The 21952-nt window shown below is 42.2% G+C and overlaps 1 protein-coding gene across 1 annotated transcript in view; it reads left to right on the top strand.

The window, feature by feature from the left end:
- Nucleotides 1–21952, top strand: part of NEURL1 (neuralized E3 ubiquitin protein ligase 1) — a 255943-nt gene that overhangs the window by 492 nt on the left and 233499 nt on the right. The window lies entirely within an intron of this gene.

Below are 21952 nucleotides of genomic sequence, written 5' to 3'. Positions count from 1 at the left end.
CAGCTGTGTCTTGTTCCTGGATTTGTTGTTTAGAAGCCCGCGGAAAGCAAGACGAATCCCTCCGCTTTCGTTAAAGTTTGGATCACCCTCCCCATTTTCCTCATCTTACCTTTGTCCTCAGTGCTCACCTGAAAGTACCATTTTTTTCATTGCATTATTTCTGTAATGGCTCCAGGGTAGCCCAAACCATCCAGAACACCCCACCCCACGGGTGAAAAAGGCTGTGCTTTTTAAGAACATGACTCCTGAGAATCTTTTTGCACAATGTGGACTAGTTGCATTGTTTTCATAATACAAGGCATGCACTCCAGGACAGACAAATGGAGAGATACCCTCTGATTCCCCTGAGGAAATAAGAGATAGATTGGAATTGTATGCATATTTACTTGGAAGTAAGTCTTGTTGAAATCATTGGGATTCACTGAAATGCAGGGGAAGATCAGAATGGTAGATGGTTTTACATTTCAACTTCCTTTTGTTATAGTTGTGGATAGGAAAAATCATATTAAAAAGGGGGTTAAAGAAGGAGGAGGGGGAGGAAAGGGATGTATGTGAGATCCTAGGCAATATGAGCAGCTTCCAGCATTTTACTTCTGAATGAGTGTGCTGCCGCTGCTGTTGTCTTGGTTACCCCAGAAATGTTGGTTTTTGAAGTAGGAGGATTCAGTTTCGGGAATGACAGATTGTATGTGTATATGTGGTACATGGATCTTGGTGACTGTAGCTCAGATCTGATTAGTAGTATAATCCTTTCTTATGTTTAAAGATCATCATTCTGGGCTATTTGCATGCTGACTAGTAGATACTTTTGAAGTCAGAAGAGGATGAAGACTGAATCGCCTGTACTCACTTTGGCCTACTACAGCTGCCTGATCCACAAACCAATTAAGCCAGAGTGTATTAGTTCTTTGAAAGGAATGAGACCAACATGACTTGAATCCAAGCATCCCTGGTTAGCGGATTTTTGCATAGTAGTCACAGTCTATTTATTTTCTTGGACCAATATAGAAGAGCATATAGTATTAAATTTTGTTGCATGCTGCATTGTCATGTTCAATACTAAAATTGCAACAAGAGTGAGGTTTCGATAGGCACAATTGTTTTGCACTTTCAAATCTTTTTCGGGTGTGTTGCTTCATTCCTGCATGCCATAAAATTTGTATTTTTTTTTAAGAGCAACACTATAAAAGGACAGAGGGTTGCAGATTGTTGTAGAAAATACTTCATTTAGAAATAGTAGTATGTGGAAATTAGATTTTGTTCTCATTATTAGATAACGCTATTACATATTCTCAGTATTGTTAGCAGTTGTTTTTGCCTACTTCTGTTGATGATGGCCAAGAAGATACACAACCCCAGCATAGATTGAGTCAGACAGAAATTGAGGGCAGACAATTGCTGTGTTTAAAATTAGATGTGCAAGGAGGGAACAGCTGAATCCTATGGAAAGACCCATCATTCCCTATCAGTGCAAATGTGAAAGCACAGATGCTGCTGCAGTAGTTGGTATTCAATTGTAAACTGCCAGGAAGGATTTATCTTAAGAACAAGGCTGTCAGTGGGAAATGTTTTACTGAAATAAAATTTACAATTTGTAGACAGAATGGGCACATCCTCATAATTTGTTATTGACAGCTTGAGCAGAGATAGCAAAGATGTGAGTTTATCGAATCACCTGATTTCACTTAGTTTCATGTGGCATGCTTGGTTTTTGGTTTCACACCCCACCCATTTTAACTGGATTTGGTTGCTGTGCTGTCACTCCTGCTGGCAACAGCAAACAAAATGGTTCTTGACTAGTTTAAATGCTGTATTGATTGAAATTATTGAAATGAAGAGTTAACTAAGCTTTGCCTTTTGTTGCATTTTTTAAAAATAAACCCATCCTGCCAAGTAACTGCCAGGGACAATATGTGCTTTTCTTGTATTTTTTGAAAGAAGATTGCCTCAGGTCCTACATTTATGTATAGAATAAACAAGCTTGATTAGATTTGACAGGTTCCTGTAAAATGCTTTGGAGGCACAGCAGCACAAAAAGTATGACTGTCACACTCTTTTGTTACATTTTGGGGACATATATTTTAATTGAAGATGCATTTCACTTTAGTCCCTTTCCCTAACAATCTTTCACATTGGGAGAGATGCAGAAGAACCCACTGCTGGATCCCTGTTATCATTAAAAGAAGGCATTCTTGTTCCTCACTGCAGATGATGTCACCAATAACTCAGTAGCAATGTTTGGCTTTTTTTTTTTTTTTTTTTTGCTTAACCTTGTGAATGCTGAAACACTTGCATGCCTGTAAAAACTGTATGTAGCGGCCAAGAGATGAAGACACTACAGTCCATGCAACCTTCTAGATGAAAACATACCTCCAATTGAGTCTCCCTGCTATTCTTGTATGTCTAGTCCTTAAGAGATGGCCAGCCACAGCTTGGTGAGTGTTGTAACAGGCAGATCTTTTAAAGATAATCCAGTTCAGGTGACATGATGATAATAATGAACACCATTTTGTGATTGGATGATGTTTAGGTTACCTTTTGTGCAACTGATGTTTTGAAGAGATTTGCTTGTTTGATTCTTACCTATAGCATGTTTGTGCTCTAGATTCTTCTTGTAAGTTAGGGTTTCTCTCAAGTGTACTCAGTACAAGCAAATAACAGGTCCTAGATTTGAGTCTTGAGAGAAATCAGTGGGCAGGATTCACTTGTGCACCTCCACTATGCTCTAGCCCAGGCATGGGGAACCTATGGCTCCTCAGATGTTGTTGGACAACAACTCTCATGATTGTCTGTTGCCCATGCTGGCTGAGGCTGACAGGAGTTGCAGTTCAACAACATCTGGAGGACCACAAGTTTATACAGAATAGCAGGGAAATAATCCAGGCCTGCTAGGAAACCTCTCAACAGCAATAGGTCAGAGTGTGTCATGTGGTACTGCCCAGTCTCTGTAAAAGATTACAGATTAGGCTTGCTTACCGGTTAGCAAAAAGATGTCTTTTTTGTGTGAAAGACCATCTCTGTCTCTGTCTCTGTCATGCCTTTGCCTTATCCTCTTGGACTTGAATTGTAGCTGATTATATATATATATATATATATATATATATATATATATATATATATATTGCTGTACTACATGCTTGATATACTAGGAAGTTTAATATAATAGGAAGTTTGAGCCTATACAGATTATTAGTTTACCATGACATCCTTCTACCACACATCTGCACATGATGTGTGGTCAAAATCATCTTACTATTTGGCACAGATGACCAAGACAGCTCATCCCAACACAGTTTGAACATCTATATGGGCAGGGCTCCCAACACACTTTGAGCATTTAATGTATATGAGCAGGGTTTACTCACCAGCTTACCATTTGTGAGCATATTTTTCTGTTCTCGTGAGATCCCACCAATCTTCTCTCAAGCCTGGAGAAGAGAAAGGGAATCTCCATGACCTTGCACTCAACCTGAGAGTGAGAGTTTTGGTTTTTCTCCAGGATTGGCAGAAGGCCAGAGAATCTCACTAACCTGAGTCTGAACCTCTCTATAACTCAGGGAATCCCCTATCCAGCTCAGACCTGGGAAGGAGGATGGGGCTTGTCTCTCCAGATACATTGGGCCCTGAAAATGCCCAAAGCACCTCCCACTTGGCATGATGTCATAGTCAGGCAAGCCGCATCCCTCCCCTCTGAGACAGATAGGTTTGATGGGGAGTACTAATTCTATGTGAACTTCTGTGTTTGGCTCTCTGAGTCCTGCTGCTAAACGTGCAGATGTGAGTAGACTTTTCTGACTTTTTTTTACCACTTTGCTAGTGAACATGGAGAATGAAAGAGAGTTAATGTAATGTACACAGCCAGATCTGTCACTCATGAATAAGAAGTTAAAAAAAGTATTTCTTTTTATTAAAGAAAATCCAGAATGCCATTGAGAGGTTATTGTGAGGCAGTGTCCCTCAAGACAATGAAAGCTTGGAAGTCTCATGCTTAAACAAGGGACTGGTGTCGGTGCAGCTGCCAGGGCCCCAGCACTCTGGTAGGTTCCTGTGGTGCTGAGTTCTACCTTAGGCTCCCTGTGCTTAGCAACTGAGACTGGAAGCCACCATTTAAATTTCCCGCAATGCTCCAGAGTGATCCTACATCTGGGGCATTATGGGAAAATAGAAAGATGACTCCCACCTAGTGGTAGTCAAAGCACTTCTGTTGCTATCAGTACCAGGTAAACATGCAAGCCACAAATGTAGGAGAGGGGCCACTAGAGGGCGCCGTTGAGGGCCCTCTTAAACCTGAAGCAAGCCTTCTCAACTTCCTTTAAAAAATCTTCCTCAAGTACCTGTGAGCTCTGAGAGTGCAGAATAGCTGAATCAATATCACATATGCCAGTGATTGAGAACCCTGAGGGAAAATAATATCCTAGATCGCTGAATGTACCTACCAAAACCTGAATCACCCAGGCATGACTGTGAGAGGCTGAGTTAAGGAAACCAGCTTCTGCTTGTCTATGCAGTGATGTATTATATTCCAAATATGAGAATAAACACTACAGTGATATACATATTTTTATATATTTAGGGTTGTGTACTTATTTTATTACAGAGCCAGTGTGGTGTAATGGTTAAGGTGTTGGACTACGACCTGGGAGACCAGGGTTCGAATCCCCACACAGCCATGAAGCTCACTGGTGACCTTGGGCCAATCACTGCCTCTCACTTCAGAGGAAGGCAATGGTAAAACCACCTCTGTATACCATTTTCCATGAAAACCCTATTCATAGGGTCACCATAAGTCAGGATTGATTTGAAGGCAGTCCATTTCCATTTGCAAAAATGATTGCACAGAAATAAATCTTATTGAACTCAAAAAGTATGCAAATGATCAAACCCACCCTCCCTTCTCCTCCCTGCTATCCCCTCCCTCTTGCCCCTTCCCTCCCCCTTCCTTTGCCCCTCCCCTCCCCCTCCTCCCCCTCCCCTTCCTGCTCCCCATGGTCAGTTTTACCTATCCTAACCATGATTGCATAGGAATAAATCCCATTGAACTCAGTAAGCATGCAAATGATCAGACCTGCCTTTCCCCACCTTCCCCTCACCTCTTCCTTCCTCCTCCCCTCCCCTCTTCCTTCTTCCTCCTCTCCTGCCCACTCCAGCCGTCCCTCCCCCCCAGTCAGTTTTACCTATCCTAAGCATGATTGCATGGGAGTAAATCCCACTGAACTCAATAAACATGCCAATGATCAAACCTGTCCTCCTCCTCCCCTCCCCCTCATGCCTGCTCCCACCCCCTTCTCCTCTCTGCCCTTTCTCCCCTCCCCATCCCCTGTGGTCAGTTTCACCTATCCTAAGCATGATTGCAGGGGATTAAATCCCACTGAACTCAATAAGCATGCAAATGATCAATCCATTTTCAGCAAACTTGCACAGGATCCCATTTCTTACCTCCCGGATTAAAAAGCAGGGAAATTCACTAATCGGCAAAAAGCCTTGCGGTTTAAGAACATACCTATAGCCCACAGATATTTCTATCAAATTGGGTAGCTGTAGTGAATGCACCAGGGGAGCAGAAGACCTAACCTCCTCTCTGAGATATTGTACTGCACTACAAATTTGTCAAAATGCAAACACAATTTGGGTTGGTCTTTCACAGTCCAATCTACTTCCTATGTAGCTTGGAAGAATTTGGTAACATGTGCCTCTGAGCATATGGTGAGTGGTGGCAACACCTACAATCAGCCCAAATAATAGAAACAAGACATGTGCTGTGCTGATCTTGTTTTATCAGGGAGGAAGCAACATTATTAAAACGGTTGATGCAGTTCAGATGGTCACTTTAAATATGTCTGATTTACTTTGCAATTTTAGTGAAGTTTCTTATAGGAAACCATTTTGTGAATATGTGAAGTACAGCAACACTTCGCAAAATTTACACTAAAAAAACTCCAAAAATAATTGTGGAATAATGGCACTGACTATTCTGCAGAATAGTCTCTAGTGGACATCAGGAGTATCTCAGTTTGCACAAGATCAAACAGTGGGAGGTGAAATATATTCTAGCAAAATTCTAGGTGTGCTCTATGTTTTTAATTGACCATGCCCCCCTTGCCTTAAATGAAGTGGTTTAAACTTAGCAGGCTGAAAACATGCACCCTCTTTTTTCCAACAGCTAGAGGCATTGCTGAAGTAGCAACATTGTAATCAGTCTGATTTTATGTCAAACTGCAGTTCCAGATTCAACTGTTAATACACCCAGAATAGAAGCTCCAATTTGAAACACAAAAGTCTTCACCATCATATGACACTGACCAATAAAAAGGCTTTCAAATTAATAAAAATAAATTTGACACAGATTTGTAAGATGAATAATGAGTGAAATAAAATTTTCTAGTTTAGATTCTCTGTAGAAACATTAGTAACACAGGAAAGAAGCAAAGTAAGAAGAACAACAACAAACATACAACAATATAATTCTTCATATTTGGAGATGGCAGGTGTTGCCACCACTCACCATATGCTCAGAGACACATGTTACCAAATTCTCCCAAGCTACACAGCAAGTGCATTGGACTGTGAAAGACCAACCCAAATGGTGTTTGCATTTTGACCAACTTGTAGCGCAATACAATATCTCAGAGGAGGTTAGGTCTTCTGCTCCCCTGGTGCATTCACTATAGCTGCCCAATTTCCCTGCTTTTTAAAGTTTGATAGAAATATCTGTGGGCTATAGGTACATTCTTAAACCGCAAGGTTTTCTGCATATTAGTGAATATTCTAGAGTTGTGATTAAGTTAAATTTTGCTACTACCACCCTCAAATACAGAGGACATGTAATTAAGTGAATTTCATTTTTATTAAACACACACATGGAAATTCTACAATCACAGATTCCTTCCGTTTAAGATAAGAATCAAGGCAAATTTACTTGTGCACCAACAATATGGGAATTGTTAAAGCTTTCTCCATACATTAAGGCTAACTTCCATGTCTTGTAAGCAATACAGACGTAGGACACTCTCACATACTGTGTTTGCTTAAAACTTAAACTACATGTACTCACAGTATGCCTTAGTCTTTTATCTCTAGTTCTCTTCTTCCCCAGGTTGGGGGGTAAATCCGCAGCTGAGGACAATATAGGAACAGTGGGCAGTCAACTGTGTGTGGCCTCTCTGCTATCTGTATATGCTTTCTTTTAGGTTTGGAAGAACTATACAGATTCAGTGATGCTGTATATATGTGGGGAAGAAGGAATAAATACAATATGGGGAGGAGAGAAAACAGTGATCAGTGGGTAATTAGACAACTGTTATACATTAGTCCAACTACTTCAGAAACCCTCCCTGGACTCAGAAAATATGAATAATTATCGGACACTTTACCAATCTCCCCATTTTGGGCAAGGGTTCTTGAGCGTGTGGCTGCGGACCAGATCCAGGTTCTCTTGGATGAAACTGATTTTCTGGATCCATTTCAGTCGGGGTTTAGGCACGATTTCGGCATGGAAACTGCCTTGGTTGCCCTGTATAATGGCCTATGTCGGGAGAGAGATGGGGGAGTGTGTTCCTGTTAATTCTTCTTGAACTTTCAGCAGCTTTTGATACCATTGACCTTAGTATTCTTCTGGAACAGCTGTCCGAGTTGGGGGTGTGCAGCACTACTTTGCATTGGTTCCAGTCGTACTTGGATGGTCTTTCTCAGAGGGTGGTACTTGGGGAATCCTGTTCAACCCAATGGAACCTTCAATGTGGGGTCCTGCATGGTTCAATTCTATCCCCCATGCTATTTAATATCCACATGAAACTGCTGAGTGGGGTCATCCAGAGATTTGGAGCAAGTTGTCAGCAATATGCTGATGACACACAGCTCTGTCTCTCCTTTACATCAACAGGTGTAACAGTGGATGTGCTAAATCAGTGTCTTGCCTCTGTAATGGCCTGGAAGAGAGCCAATAAACTGAAGCTTAATCCAGACAAGACTGAGGCATTGTTAGTGGGTGGTTCTCTAGACTGTAGGGATGAGTTGTGGACCACTCTGGATGGGATTACACTCCCTCTGAAGGAGCCAGTATGTGGCTTGGCGATACTCCTGGATCCATTACTATAGCCTGAGGTTCAAGTAGCCTCAGTGATGCGGAGTGCCTTCCATTAGTTTTGACTGGTGGCCCAGCTGCACCCCTATTTGGACAGGGATAGTTTAACTTCAGTTGTCTATACTCTAGTAACCTCTAGATTAGACTAGTGCAATGCGTTACACATAGGGCTGCCTTTGAAGACTGTTCAGAAACTCCAGCTAGTGCAGAATTTGGTGGCCAGATTTCTGACTGGGGTAAGTCAGTTGGTGTATAACACCAATTCTGCCATGGCTGCACTGGCTATCAGTTAGTTTCCGGGCTCAGTTCAAAGTGCTGGTTTTGACCTAGAAAGCCTTATGCGATTCAGGACCTCAATATCTGAAAGACTGCCTCTCTCTGTATGGACTGACCCGGACTCTGCTCTTGTCATCAGAGACCCTTCTTCATGTGCCTCCTCTGTGGGAGGCTCAGAGGATAGTAACATGCGAACAGGCCTTCTCAGTGGTGGCCTGCTGGCTGTGGAAAGCTCTCCCAAGGGAGACTCGCCTGCCACCTTCTTTATCTGTCTTTAGGCATCAGGCAAAGACCTTCCTTTTCACTCAGGCCTTAGACCCTTGAGGTGTGCTTTCTTAGTTACTTTCTCTTGTTTGGGTTTTAAGTTTTTATGTTGTTTGTATTATATTGTATATTTTAAAATCTGTTTTATGTTGTTTGTTCTTAAATCTGTTGTAAGTCACCTAGAGACATTTGGGTATGAAGTGACCAACAAATGAAATAAATAAATAAATAAACAAACAAATAAATAAATAATGAAGTGATATACAAGCTAATGGATAGGGGGAAGTAGGTTTCATATTATTATTATTATTTTAATTTGTATGTTGCTTTTCCACATATACATGCCCAAAGCGCCTCACAATACAAGAGCAAAACACACACACTCTCTGGGTCTTCCGGGCAAGATGGAGGCAGGTACGCAGCTCATTTTACAGCTCTCTTCCTATGAACTATTTTAACAGTTTAAAAAAGGGCTACTGCAGCAGATAGTAGGCTATTAGTTTCCCGGTTTAGCCTCCCTGCCCTCCCCCCCTCTGGAATGTGTTTTTGCTGTTCAGAGTTTTATTGTTTTATTGTTAGACGGGCATAAACCTGTCACCATTAAACGCAGCGTTTGGGGAGTGCCCAACGCCGAACATTTCTACTAGTAGAAGCTGAAACAGAAGCAGAAACCCGAAGAGGCAAGGCGTTTTTCTACTGATAAAGTCATTATCCAAGACAGATAATTTTTCCACCTTGTCTCTCTGTTTTATGTTTCCTACAACATGGTTTTAACCATGAAAAAGTGCAAAGAACTTGAGGGGAAATTTCAGTTGGTTGAAACTCCTCCACCTGATTTACAGCCAAAGATCACCCAATTTTTCCCATCTTCAACGGAAACTTACCTCTTTACAGAAAGGCCTTTGTCGCCTCCCCCTCACTTGCCTCCTCCACCTCCTATCATGGACTGGTCCTTGGACCACATAAATGATATTTACGAGCTGAAAGGAGGCCCTCCTTCCCTGTCCTTGGCTGGGGAGCTTGCACTGGCAGACAACCATCATTCTCCAGAACCCACGCTCCTTGCTACAGAACCGGCACGATCATCCCCACTTTCTATCGATTCTGCCAAGTCTGCAAGGAATATATCAGTCCCTTCCTTGGAAATAAAATCTAACAACTCCTCCCTGGTAGGATGGTCCCTTTTGATTTTGGATGAATTAGAAAGTATTAAAACCTTCCTCTCTGAGTGCAACGCCCTCCTAAATACACTGGTGTCAGCTGCCAAAACGCTTAAGTCTGACAACGTGACCCAAGCAGGAGATGTTAGCACTAAGCACCCCAGGAAGCTGAAAACTAAGCCAAAGAAGCCCACCTTCCAGACCCCCTATTCAAGGCTAGGAAAGACCAAACATCATCCAACTTCTTGTTGTCGAAGGAACATATCACAAAAGAAAACAAAGAATATGAAGAACTTTAAACAACCTTGCTACAAGAAACTAAACTTTAAACCGCTCTTTGCTCTCCTAAAATCTCTATCCAACGGGACTTTTCAATCCCCCAGAGACCCGCTCTCCAGCAAATTTTAAGGAACAGGGAAGTGCTAAAGGGAAATACGTGGCTGGTATTACTACCACTATTCCAACTCCACTGGTGAGCATCCCTTCCTCCCCTCCTCCAGCCCGGCCCCTGTCCCATAAACCGGCTCCCAGTCCTAGTTCTCCTTTGGCAGTACAGGAGGCCCCGCCATGTATTTTCCAGGCAAAATGGTACTGGAACTTGATCCTGGTACAGAACAAACTGGTCTTCCTCAATTATCCTAAGCCCCCTTGAAAGCAGGAGCAACATCTTAGTAAATTTCAGTTTTGGGACATTTTGGAGCCCTTTTTTCCAGCACAGCTCCATCTTTCAGATATTCTACATATCTACTTTCTTTATAACAGCTACAAGACTGTGAAAACAATTGTTACCTTTAAGAATCCAGCCATCGTAAAAATGGTCTATAGCCTAAAAGAGCGCCTAGGAAACTCCGGTATAAACATTTGACGGTATTTCGAAAATGCGGCTCCCCCGCAGCCTCTCTTCCCTTTCCCTCATACATCTCCGACCTATAAGTCAAGAACTATTCCACAATTGGTCAGACCTGAGATGAATCCGCCAACCCATCCTCCAGTCACTTTACATTCTCTTACTTCACCAGAAGTTCAAGTTCCTCCAACTGCTCTCTCCGATGATCCACGTGAACCAGAGGATCTACAGCTGTTGGAAGTTTTCGGGGACTTACCCAAGGAGGAACAGCTGGCAATAATCCATAGACTAGACCGTCTTAGAATGGATTTGTCAGACCTGCAAGCCAACAATCCTAACCAAAGGAAACATGGAGGGACCGACAACATTCCAGCCCTCCGAGACAGGATTACAATTGCTGCTAGATCAAAATCTTTTGACAACCCAACATGGATTGACATGACCCGCTTGGACCCGGAGGAATTGGGGTCTCCAGTCAAGAACTCCCACGCACCACAATCTCCACTACGTGACAATAGCCCGCCATTCTCCAACGTCTGTATTCACAGTTCAGAAATGGATCAAATCACACCCCTGAGAGACGACAGGGAATGACAAGATCGGCCCTCTGTTGTGTCGACTTTACCCCCAATAAAGTCCTCCCTAGACAGCGCTGTTTCACCTCTGTCCCTTACAAACTTCGTCTTTTGGAACATAGCAGGTTGGAACAATAAGGCGGCAGACCTGGAATTAACCACCTTTCTCCAATCTTTTGACTTGGTCTGCTTACAAGAGACATGGCTTGATGGCTTTAAATCTTGGTCTAAACCGGCGAAGCGCTCTGCTAACACGGGCCGTGGCAGTGGCGGCCTTGCAATTCTGATAGCCACTTCTATGGATGTGCTCGCCGTGGAATTACCCTGTGCAGCTCCCGATTTCTGTCAAGCTCTTCGTATAACACCTACCTCAGATTTCCCACCTTTTATCTGTGTCAGTGTCTATCTCCCTCCCTTACGTTCTTCACAAATGATGTTAAAGTGGCAGGAATTTGATGATTTTATTGATAATGTTCTATGTGAATTCCCCCTGTGTCCTTTGCTTGTGGGAGGGGATTTCAATGCCAGGATGGGTGTTAGCTATCCAGGAATTTATGATACTCTTGACTTCACCCCCTGCGAGCTAGCGCTTCTGCCCCGAGCTTCCCGAGATAGGCTAACCAATAGAAACGGTTTAGCTTTATTCAGGAGGTTGATCAAATTCCAACTAATTTGCCTAAATGGCACCCACCTGGATTCCTCCAAAAGTTTCTTCACTTATATATCTAGTAAGGGAGCTAGTGTGGTGGACTATGTATTGGGTTCCCCTTCATTGATTAGCCTTGTCGGGGAACTATCTATAGGAGATAGACCTGACAGTGACCATCTTCCCCTGAAACTATCCTTCCGCGGCCCTCTCCACCATGTCATTCCTCACCCATCGATGCCACTATTAGATGATTTGCAATGGACCAGGCGCCTTAAATGGTCTCAAGCTATAGAGGCTACCATAAGACAATCCTTGGCGGCCACAAAGCTAACTGAGCTACGCCAAAAGATCCTCTCCTCTCCAAATGCTATCCTCCTGACGTACGAGGAGGTCATTTCAACCCTTAAACCCCTAGTCTCTACATCAATTGCCCCTAGACCCTCCCAGGGCTCCAAACCGTGGTACGATAAGGTCTGTCAAGCCAAAAAAAGAGAACTCTGTACCCAAATAAGATTCACTAGACGCCATCACTCAGAAGCAGCAGTTTCTTGTCTCCTTTTTTTTGAAAAGGGAATATAAGAAACTTCTTAATGAGAAAAAACTAATCTTTATTGCCAATAGTTGGCGCTCATTGGGTCTTGCTGCTCTGCCAGGGAATGACGTGGAGTTCTGGAGACTGGCCCAGGGAGGGTTGTCCCAAAATGTTTCAGTACCGGTGCCACCAATCCTCCCGGAAACCTGGAGTTCTCATTTTCACTTAATTTTTGGGAACTCAGTCTCAATATCCCCAAACACTAAGGTAGTTCCCTCTGATTTACCCCCCTGGCCGCCAGTTACATGTGCGGATATTGGAGACTTAATATCCTCTCTCCGACCAGGGAAAGCCCCAGGAGAGGACATGATTCCACCTGAGTTATTTTTACTCGATCCCTTATGGTGGAGCCCCATTCTCACAATACTCTTCACAAAGATCAATGACACCGGTACCATTCCCCCAGGCTGGCACACCAGCATTGTGATACCCATATTTAAAAAAGGCAACCCCTCTGATCCACGTAACTATAGACCGATCAGCTTGCTGGACGTGACATCTAAATTATATGGGCGATTCTTACTAAATAAATTACTTGAGTGGGAAAATAGCCGCTCCATTATTTATGAAGAACAGGCAGGGTTTAGAGAAGGCAGAAGCACTCTCGATCACGTGTTTGTATTACAGCACCTTATAAGCAAGATCAAAACAGGGGCGTTTAAGTCCCTATATTTGGCATTTATCGATTTCTCAGCGGCCTTTGACTCTATCGACAGGACACTACTATGGCAGAAACTCAATCAGGCAGGTATCGAGAAGAGATTACTGTGGCTCCTCCAAGTCCTGCACCAGGATACATTCCTAAGGATCCGCTTAGGTCTAAACGGATCCCTCTCCCACGAAATCCCCGTTAAAAGAGGCGTAAAGCAAGGATGTATCCTGGCCCCTTTTTTGTTTAACTTCTTCATTAATGATATTATTCCCTCAATGACCTCCCCTGCCTTCCCCCCCCCCCAGTAAAGCTCAGGAAGATCTCGGCATTACTTTATGCCGATGACCTGGTTCTCCTTTCATTAAATAAGATTGGACTCAAAAGAATGCTGTTCCGACTGCAAGAATATAGTGAGACCCAACATTTACAGGTCAATCATACTAAATCTAAAATCATGGTCTGTGGGAAGTATAATAGAACAATGTCAATTTGGACCCTAGATGGTCAGCCATTAGAACAGGTAAATACCTTTAAATATCTTGGTATTTGTTTCAGCAATAATCTGGTGTGGACCCCCCACTTGGAATGCGTTAAGCTTCAGGCCTCTAGATCTTGCGGCCAACTAAAGAAATTCTTTTATTCCCATGGTGGCCAATTAATAAGACCAATGACCAAACTCTTTGTGGCCAAAATTCTCCCCAAAATCTTTTATGGGGTAGAACTGTGGGGGTACCCTGTATGCCCTAATCTTGAAGTTCTTCAAAATTCTTTTTTGAAACAGATTATGGGGCTTCCTAAAGGCACCCCCTCAGCACACATCAGGGCTGAGCTTGGCCTACCATCTTTACTGGCCCGGACCGACCTTGCATTCCTTCGTTTTTGGAAAAAATTGTCCTTGTTGGAGACCCCATCTCCTGTGAAACTGTGTTGGGAAGACCAATTGGAGAAAGGGGGTTGGGCAGCTAAATTTGATGAGCTAGCGTCCCGTTACGATCTCACTCGAAATAATCTTAAGAACTTTAACCATGCTGAACTGTGCAATAGGATCTTCGATTATGATGCGCAGCAAGACAGGGCTTTGATAGCCACTGGACCCTTTTCCTTATGGTTCCCATACATTAAACCTAACCACGCTTGGGCTCCCTATCTTGATATTTTGACATGTGCACCTCTCCGCAGGGCCTTCACGGAATTAAGATTCCAAACCATGCCGACTGCATTTTTACAAGGCAGGTATGATGGCACACCACATGCAGAACGCCACTGTATCAATGGCTGTATGGTCCCCGAAGATCTAGTCCATTACATGTTTTTCTGCCCTTTATACCAGTCTCTGAGAGAGAAATTTATAGTCCCTCTCATAGATACGGTCGAAGGGATTCCCATCGCCCAATTGGTAATTAGTTTATTGTCGGCCCCACATAAGCAAATCATAATTGCAGTTGCCAATTTTGCGTTGGCTGCTAAAAAGATTAGAGCTGCATTTGTTAAAACTATCTGAGATGTACAGAATTCTTCCCTCATGCTGCAAATTTTACTCTGTATAGATGTTTTTAACCTTGTGTTATTTTATTTTTATCTGTTTATGTTGCAACGGCTTTTTGGCTATATGCAATAAATATACTTTACCACATGCAGTATCAGTACTTCATTACAGTTAAGTCTAATACCAATTCATTTCAAAACAGAACATGACAATCCAAATAAGTTCATTTTGACAGTATGGACATTCTAGCATTTTAAATTCATTGTAAGGTATACTTAGCATTAAAAAACATCAATTTGTATCAGTTGTATATAAAACCAGGGTCAGATTTATATGCTGTTACAGCTGCCCACAAACCCGACCAAGCCATGACAGCTGTGATTGGGGGTCTGAAGTTGTTCATATCTCCTAAGATGGAGGGGACATCTCTCTCTCTCTCTCTCTCTCTCTCTCACGCATGCACGCACACACGCACGCACACACCTTATACCCCACGTAGTCACCAGTGAGCATATTTATGACTAAGCATATTTATGAGTAAGTATGCATAAGACGGCAAATGCAGAAGAAGAGGAATTGGAGAGATTTTATGCAGAAGTACAGGTAGAAATTGATCACACACCAAAACAAGATGTGCTGATAATCATGGGGGATTGGAATGCAAAAGTAGAGAACAGAGAAGAATTAGGAATTGTGGGGAAATGGGGCCTAGGAGACAGAAACAAAGCAGGAGAAGGACTTATTGAATTCTGTGAAGCCAATAATTTGTTTCTTGCGAACACATTTTTTGAACAACCGAAAAGACGACTATACACGTGGACATCACCAAATGGTCAATATAGGATCAAGTTGATTATATAATTGGTAGCAGAAGGTGGAGAAGTTCCATGCTTTCTGCAAAAACAAGACCAGGAGCAGACTGCGGTACAGATCATGAACTGGTTGTATCGAAAATCAGAGTAAAGCTAAAGAAGACCAACAAAGCAATCATAATGCCAAAATACAATTTAAATAACATCCCAGAAGCACATAAAGATCAAATAAGGAACAGGTTTGAGGCTTTAAACTTAGTTGACAGAGAACCAGAAGAACTATGGAGTGAAGTCAGAGACGTTATCAGAGAAGAATGCAAAAAGACAATACCTCTAGTTAAAAAGAGAGAAAGACCCCAATGGATGACTGAAGAAACTCTTCAAATGGTTAAAGAGAGAAGGAAAGCAAAAGCAAAAGAAGATAGAAACACAGTCAGAACCCTAAATGCAACAATACAGTGACTAGTACGTAGGGACAAAGAGAACTATTACAATAGTTATAGTATAGAAATAGAAGAGGACAACAAAAAGGGTAGAACAAGAGCCCTATTCCAAAAGGTTAGAGAAATGAAAGGGAAATTTAAACCAAGAGAAGGGATGTTGAATAATCAACAGGGGAACATTGACCGAGATGAAATAAGATGGAAGCAATACACTGAAGAACTATATAAAAGAGATGCCAGGATGACAGATTCATTCCTGGAGGAACCATATGATGAAGAACTAGAAATTTTAGAATGCGAGGTGAAAGCTGCTCTTAAAATACTCGGAAGAAACAAATCACCAGGAATAGATGGCATACCAATAGAGTTGCTACAAGCTACTGAGACTGAATCAGTCCAAATTTTGAGAAAAATCTGTCAAGAAATATGGAAAACTAAACAATGGCCCACAGACTGGAAGCATTCAATATACATCCCAATTCCAAAGAAAGGGGATCCCAGGGAATGCAGTAATTATCGAACTATTGCTTTATATCCTATGCAAGTAAAGTAATGCTCAAGATTCTACAACAAAGGGTCTTACCATATATGGAGTGAGAAATGCCAGACATCCAAGCTGGATTTAGAAAGGGAAGAGGTACCAGAGATCATGTCGCAAACCTACGTTGGATAATGGAATGGACCAAGGAATTTCAGAAGAAAATCACCCTGTGCTTTATAGATTACAGCAAAGCCTTTGAATGTGTAGATCATGAAAAACTATGGAATGCTTTAACAGAAATGGGGGTGCCACAGCATCTGATTGTCCTGATGCACAACCTATACTCTGCACAAGAGGCTACTGTAGGAACAGAATATGGAGAAACCGATTGGTTCCCCATTGGAAAGGGTGTGAGACGGGTGTATTTTATCACCCTATTTATTTAATCTATATGCAGAACATATCATATGGAAAGCAGGATTGGACCAAGAAGAAGGAGGTGTGAAAATTGGAGGGAGAAATATCAATAATTTAAGATATGCAGACGATACCATACTACTAGCAGAAACCAGTAATGATTTGAAACGAATGCTGATGAAAGTTCAAGAGGAAAGCACAAAAGCAGGACTACAGCTGAACGTCAAAAAGACTAAAGTAATGACAACAGAAGATTTATACAACTTTACAGTTGACAATGAGGACATTGACGTCAAGGATTATTAATATCTTGGCACAATCATTAACCAAAATGGAGACAATAGTCAAGAAATCAGAAGAAGGCTAAGACTCAGGAGGGCAGCTGTGAGAGAACTAGAAAAGGTCCTCAAATGTAAAGATGTATCACTGAACACTAAAGTCAGGATCATTCAGACCATGGTATTCCTGATCTCTATGTATGGATGTGAAAGTTGGACAGTGAAAAAGCTGATAAGAGAAAAATCAATGCATTTGAAATGTGGTGTTGGAGAAGAGCTTTGTGGATACCATGGACTGCAAAAAAGACAAATAATTGGGTGTTAGAACAAATTAAACCAGAACTGTCACTAGAAGCTAAAATGATGAAACTGAGGTTATCATACTTTGGATACATAATGAGAAGACATGATTCATTAGAAAAGATAATAATGTTTGGAAAAAGAGAAGGAAGTAGAAAAAGAGGAAGGCAAAACAAGAGATGGATTGATTCCATGAAGGAAGCCACAGACCTGAACTTACAAGATCTGAACAGGGTGGTTCATGACAGATGCTGTTGGAGGTCACTGATTCATAGGGTCGCCATAAGTTGCAGTTGACTTGGAGGCACATAACAACAACAATGCATAAGATTAGACTTTGACAGAAATGGTCTCTGTTTAAAATAAATAAATAAATTAAAATAAATTAAAATTAATTAATTATATATAAGTAGAACATCTTTTCATCTTTGCTGTTCTGAACTGCTTGAACAGTAACTTTTCTTGTTTTACTTTTGTTCAAACATGCATACAGTTGACCTTTGTAGCTTGAGATAAGCTTTCCTATTAGCTGATTATCCGAATTAAATATTTTTAGACTTTATAAGCTGAGCAGAGTAAGTGTACAAATCTCAAATCATAATAATATCTAAATATCAAGTTTGTTTGCTTTACTTCTGTTTAAACATGCACAGGATTGGGATCAGCAACTTCCTAAGATAAACCTTGCAAGGGGTAAGTTGTAAGAATTAAAAGTTTTTAATTTACAAACAAGTTTTTATCAAACATTCACTTAACACTGAGCCTAGTGTTAGTGTTTCCCCGTAACAGTGAAGAAAAAAGATTGGGGCTGAAGGGTCAAGGCAAAGTATAGATGTAGTTGGAAGCAACACAATATGTGAGGCTGCTTAAATGATGCAGAAGTGAAGGTCGGAGCCTTAACTTACAATTTTCCTGCTTTGGGGTGCATGAGTGAATTGGTAAGAGCCTTAGCTCTTGTCAAAGGTATTTGGATGTTAGAATTGTCTATTAGATACCTTCATTTAATAAACATGTTCCGCACTTTATGGTGGTGGTGGTGGTGGGGAAGCTGTGGCACTATTCATTGCCAATTAAACCAGCAGTAGCTGGAAATGCCAATAATTTATTAAATAAATCCATAAAGCTCTCTCTCTCTAGGCATGTACTGTATGTATAGTTTTCTCATCTCAATATTTTGAAACAGAACAATAGTGAGTGGCTCACTGTCCCTTGGGCACACGGGATGGTGTAAAAAACATATGGTCTCTATTTTCAATCTGTTTCCAGCTTGCTAAGTAACCTTCCTCCTTCATCTGAAGGGCTTGCTCTGAAAGTTTGAAGAACTGAGAGTATATAACCCCAGTGTTTCTGTAAGAGTGTGGCACAGGGTTGCCAGGTCAAAAGCATCCCAAACCCTGAGATTTCAGAGGCGGGTCCTAGTGATGTCATGGGGCGGGCCCTAGTGATGTTATTAAGCATGATACATTAAGCATCAACCACAGTTGCTTGGAGCATATCACTCAAACAAAAAAAAATTTCTCAAATTGGAAATTAAGATAGAAATCTTATCTAAATGAGGGTGTTCCCAGGTCCAGATGAAGTGATGGGATCATTCTTTTTCACCTGTTCAGGGAGTCTGGGTAAGGAACATTTAATCCAGCCTATTTGCTTCTGGCAAGAAGGGTTTAAGTGCCCTCAGGCCAGGCCAGTCACCAGAAGGCCATTGTAGGACGAAGGGAGCCTAGTGTTATGGAGATGTTAGATGGGAGCACCAAGGCTTCCCTAAGGGGCTGATGCCTCCACCGCCATATTGGTTGATGGCATGCGTGTGTGCTATGTGTGTGCATCCCTGCCATCAACCAAGATCGTGGTAGGGGTGTCAGTCCCTTAGGGAAACCTGGCTGCCATCTTGGTTGATGGCAGGCTTGCGCCCACAGCGCAACCAGCATTTACGTCAAGGGAGAGGTAGGTGGGGCAGGCAGGCAGGCATCGCAGGCCCGTGCAGTACTAGGGGGGTGCCTGGGAGCTCCCTCTCATAGTCTGCGGCAGGGTCGGGAGCCGAAGCTGCCACAGATCACAGAAGGGAGCACTACCCACCCACCCTAAGGAGGGGCCCTCAGCCAGGGCCCGACCTGGCCACCCTCTGGCACCAGCCCTGCCCTGAAGGCTGCAATTCTAAACACACTTACTAAGGGGCTAAGCCCTATAGAACTCAACAGGACTTACTTCTGAGTAGATATGATTAGAATTGTGCTGTTGGTAAGGCTTGACTAGGGATCTTCTACAAAGATATCAATACTAAAGCAAGCCCCTGCCTGGAATGCCCTGCCTGCTTGTTAACATGGCTGCTTCAAACTTCTTTAAAAAACGAACCCCTCACTGCAGAGAGAGGTTTGAGAAATTAGTAAGAGTTAAGAAGATTCTCTACCCTTTTCTGCCTACCCTGTGGGCTGCTATAAACTCACTTTGACAGCCAACGCAATTCCAGTGAGTAATAATTGACAGAGAGAAAACACACATGGTTTGGTCTACCATCACAGGCAATAGCTTGGGAACAACAGCAGTTGAAACCGCACTTCCCAGTATATGAATTCTCTTTTACCACTGTTGGGCAAGAAACAAACCATCATGCAAACAACAAGGTGCATCATCAGTCGGTTTAAGGGGGTTGAGCTGAGCACATGGAACCATTTTGTTGCTTCTATGGATGTAAGGGAGTGAGGTCAGAGGTAAATGAAATGCAAATAGAAAAACAAAAACAAAAGAGAGTGATGATTTCCTAAATGCAATACCATACCAACCACAAGAAGATTCCTATGAGCGAGGCAGAAAACTCAGTATCCCATAACCAGTCAGGGTTCCTAATCAAAACTTTAAAAAAATCTTGGCAGCCAGTCAGCCAAGGTCACAGAAATCCCTATGCAGTACAACCTGACCAAGGGGCTGCAGTTAGTCCAGAATGCTGTGGCACGATTGCTGACATGTGTGAGACCCTATCAGCACATAATCCCTCTGCTCTGAAATCTGTACTGGTTGCTGATTTGCTACCAGGCCAAGTTCAAGGTGTGCTTTCCATGTTATGGGTGCCACATAGTTCTTCTTCTGTTCTTGTAAGAAATCATTCCTTTAGTGTGGCAGCATCCGCACTTTGGAAATCCCTGCTTATTGACATTAGGCAGGCACTTTCATTGTACACTTTTGGCACCTGCTAAAAACATTTCTTGTTTTTCTTGTTTACCATGTATGGTGGTAGTGCTGCTGTTGTGACCCACGTTAGATCAGGTCATGACTGAGCGGTGGGTACAGTTGAAGACTAGTAACTTATTGTATTCAGTACTAGAGGGCATCATACTGTTGTTTCCTAATACCCATTTTGGGCCAATAGCCTCTTAATATGATCTTTCACTGAGTGCACACAGCCCTTCTAGCATGACCTCTATGATCCAGGAGAGCTGGAAATAGAAAAAGGCCTCTGCTCTGAATATGATCACAATTGATGGCTAGGCTTTTTTTTATCTCACAAATGAGGTGCAAATAGCTAAGGGCTCTCAATTCTTTCCTCTAATTTGTGAACACTGGTCCTTATTAAGACCTTCACAATACTGTGCTGTGGGATAGCCCCAGCCTGGAGGTCTGCATATAGTTTTATGAAAGTCTCCAATGTGGAAAGAGTTAATAATAATAATAATAATAATAATAAAGCCTTGTGATAAATTAGAAGCTGTTGATTAAAATTATTATTCACCCCTTCAGCTATGTTTCTGAGAGCTGATATTACTGTAATGCGCTCTACATAGGGCTGCCCTTGAAGACAGTTCGGAAGCTTCAGCTAGTGCAGAATGCGGCAGCTAGACTATTGACGAGGACCAGTCGGTCTTCGCACATAACTCCTGTTCTGGCTCGCCTGCACTGGCTACCTATTTGCTTCCGGGCGAGATTCAAGGTGCTGGTTATGACCTATAAAGCCTTACATGGCGTGGGACTGCAATACCTGGTGGAACGCCTCTCCCGCTATGAACCTACCCGCTCACTTCGTTCAGCATCTAAGGCCCTCCTCCGGGTACCAACCCATCGTGAAGCCCGGAGGGTAGTTACTAGATCTAGGGCCTTTTCTGTGGTGGCCCCCGAGTTGTGGAATAGCCTCCCCGAAGAGGTACGCCTGGCGCCTACATTATTATCTTTCCGGCGCCAGGTAAAGACCTTCTTATGCTCCCAGGCATTTTAATCATTTTAATCTTTTAATCTTGTAATACTAATCCTTTTATCATCTTATATTTTGTTTAATTGTATTTTGTTTTCATTGTGTCTTATATGTTTTGTGATTTTATTATTATGATGTATGTATTTTATCCTATTATGTTTACCGCCCTGAGAGCTACTTGCTATGGGCGGTATATAAATGCAACAAAATAAATAAATAAATAAATAAAAATAAATAAGACTAAATGAAAAAGGAGAGCAGAAAGGCTGCTAACAACATGAACTAAAATGTAGGGACAATACTGTATCAAGAATAATTATGTGTAGTCACTTAGGTAGACTTTCCCCCTGCAGCCGAATCCTCTGTGCATTTACCCAGAAGTACATCTCACTGAGTCTAGTGGAACTTAATCCCACCCAGGTGTGCAGAAATGGCATTTTTAGTATCCAATGAACTCTGT

The sequence above is a fragment of the Rhineura floridana genome, chromosome 7, assembly GCF_030035675.1.
Source record: "Rhineura floridana isolate rRhiFlo1 chromosome 7, rRhiFlo1.hap2, whole genome shotgun sequence".
NCBI lineage: Eukaryota > Metazoa > Chordata > Lepidosauria > Squamata > Rhineuridae > Rhineura > Rhineura floridana.
This window is presented reverse-complemented; position numbering and strand designations above follow the sequence as displayed.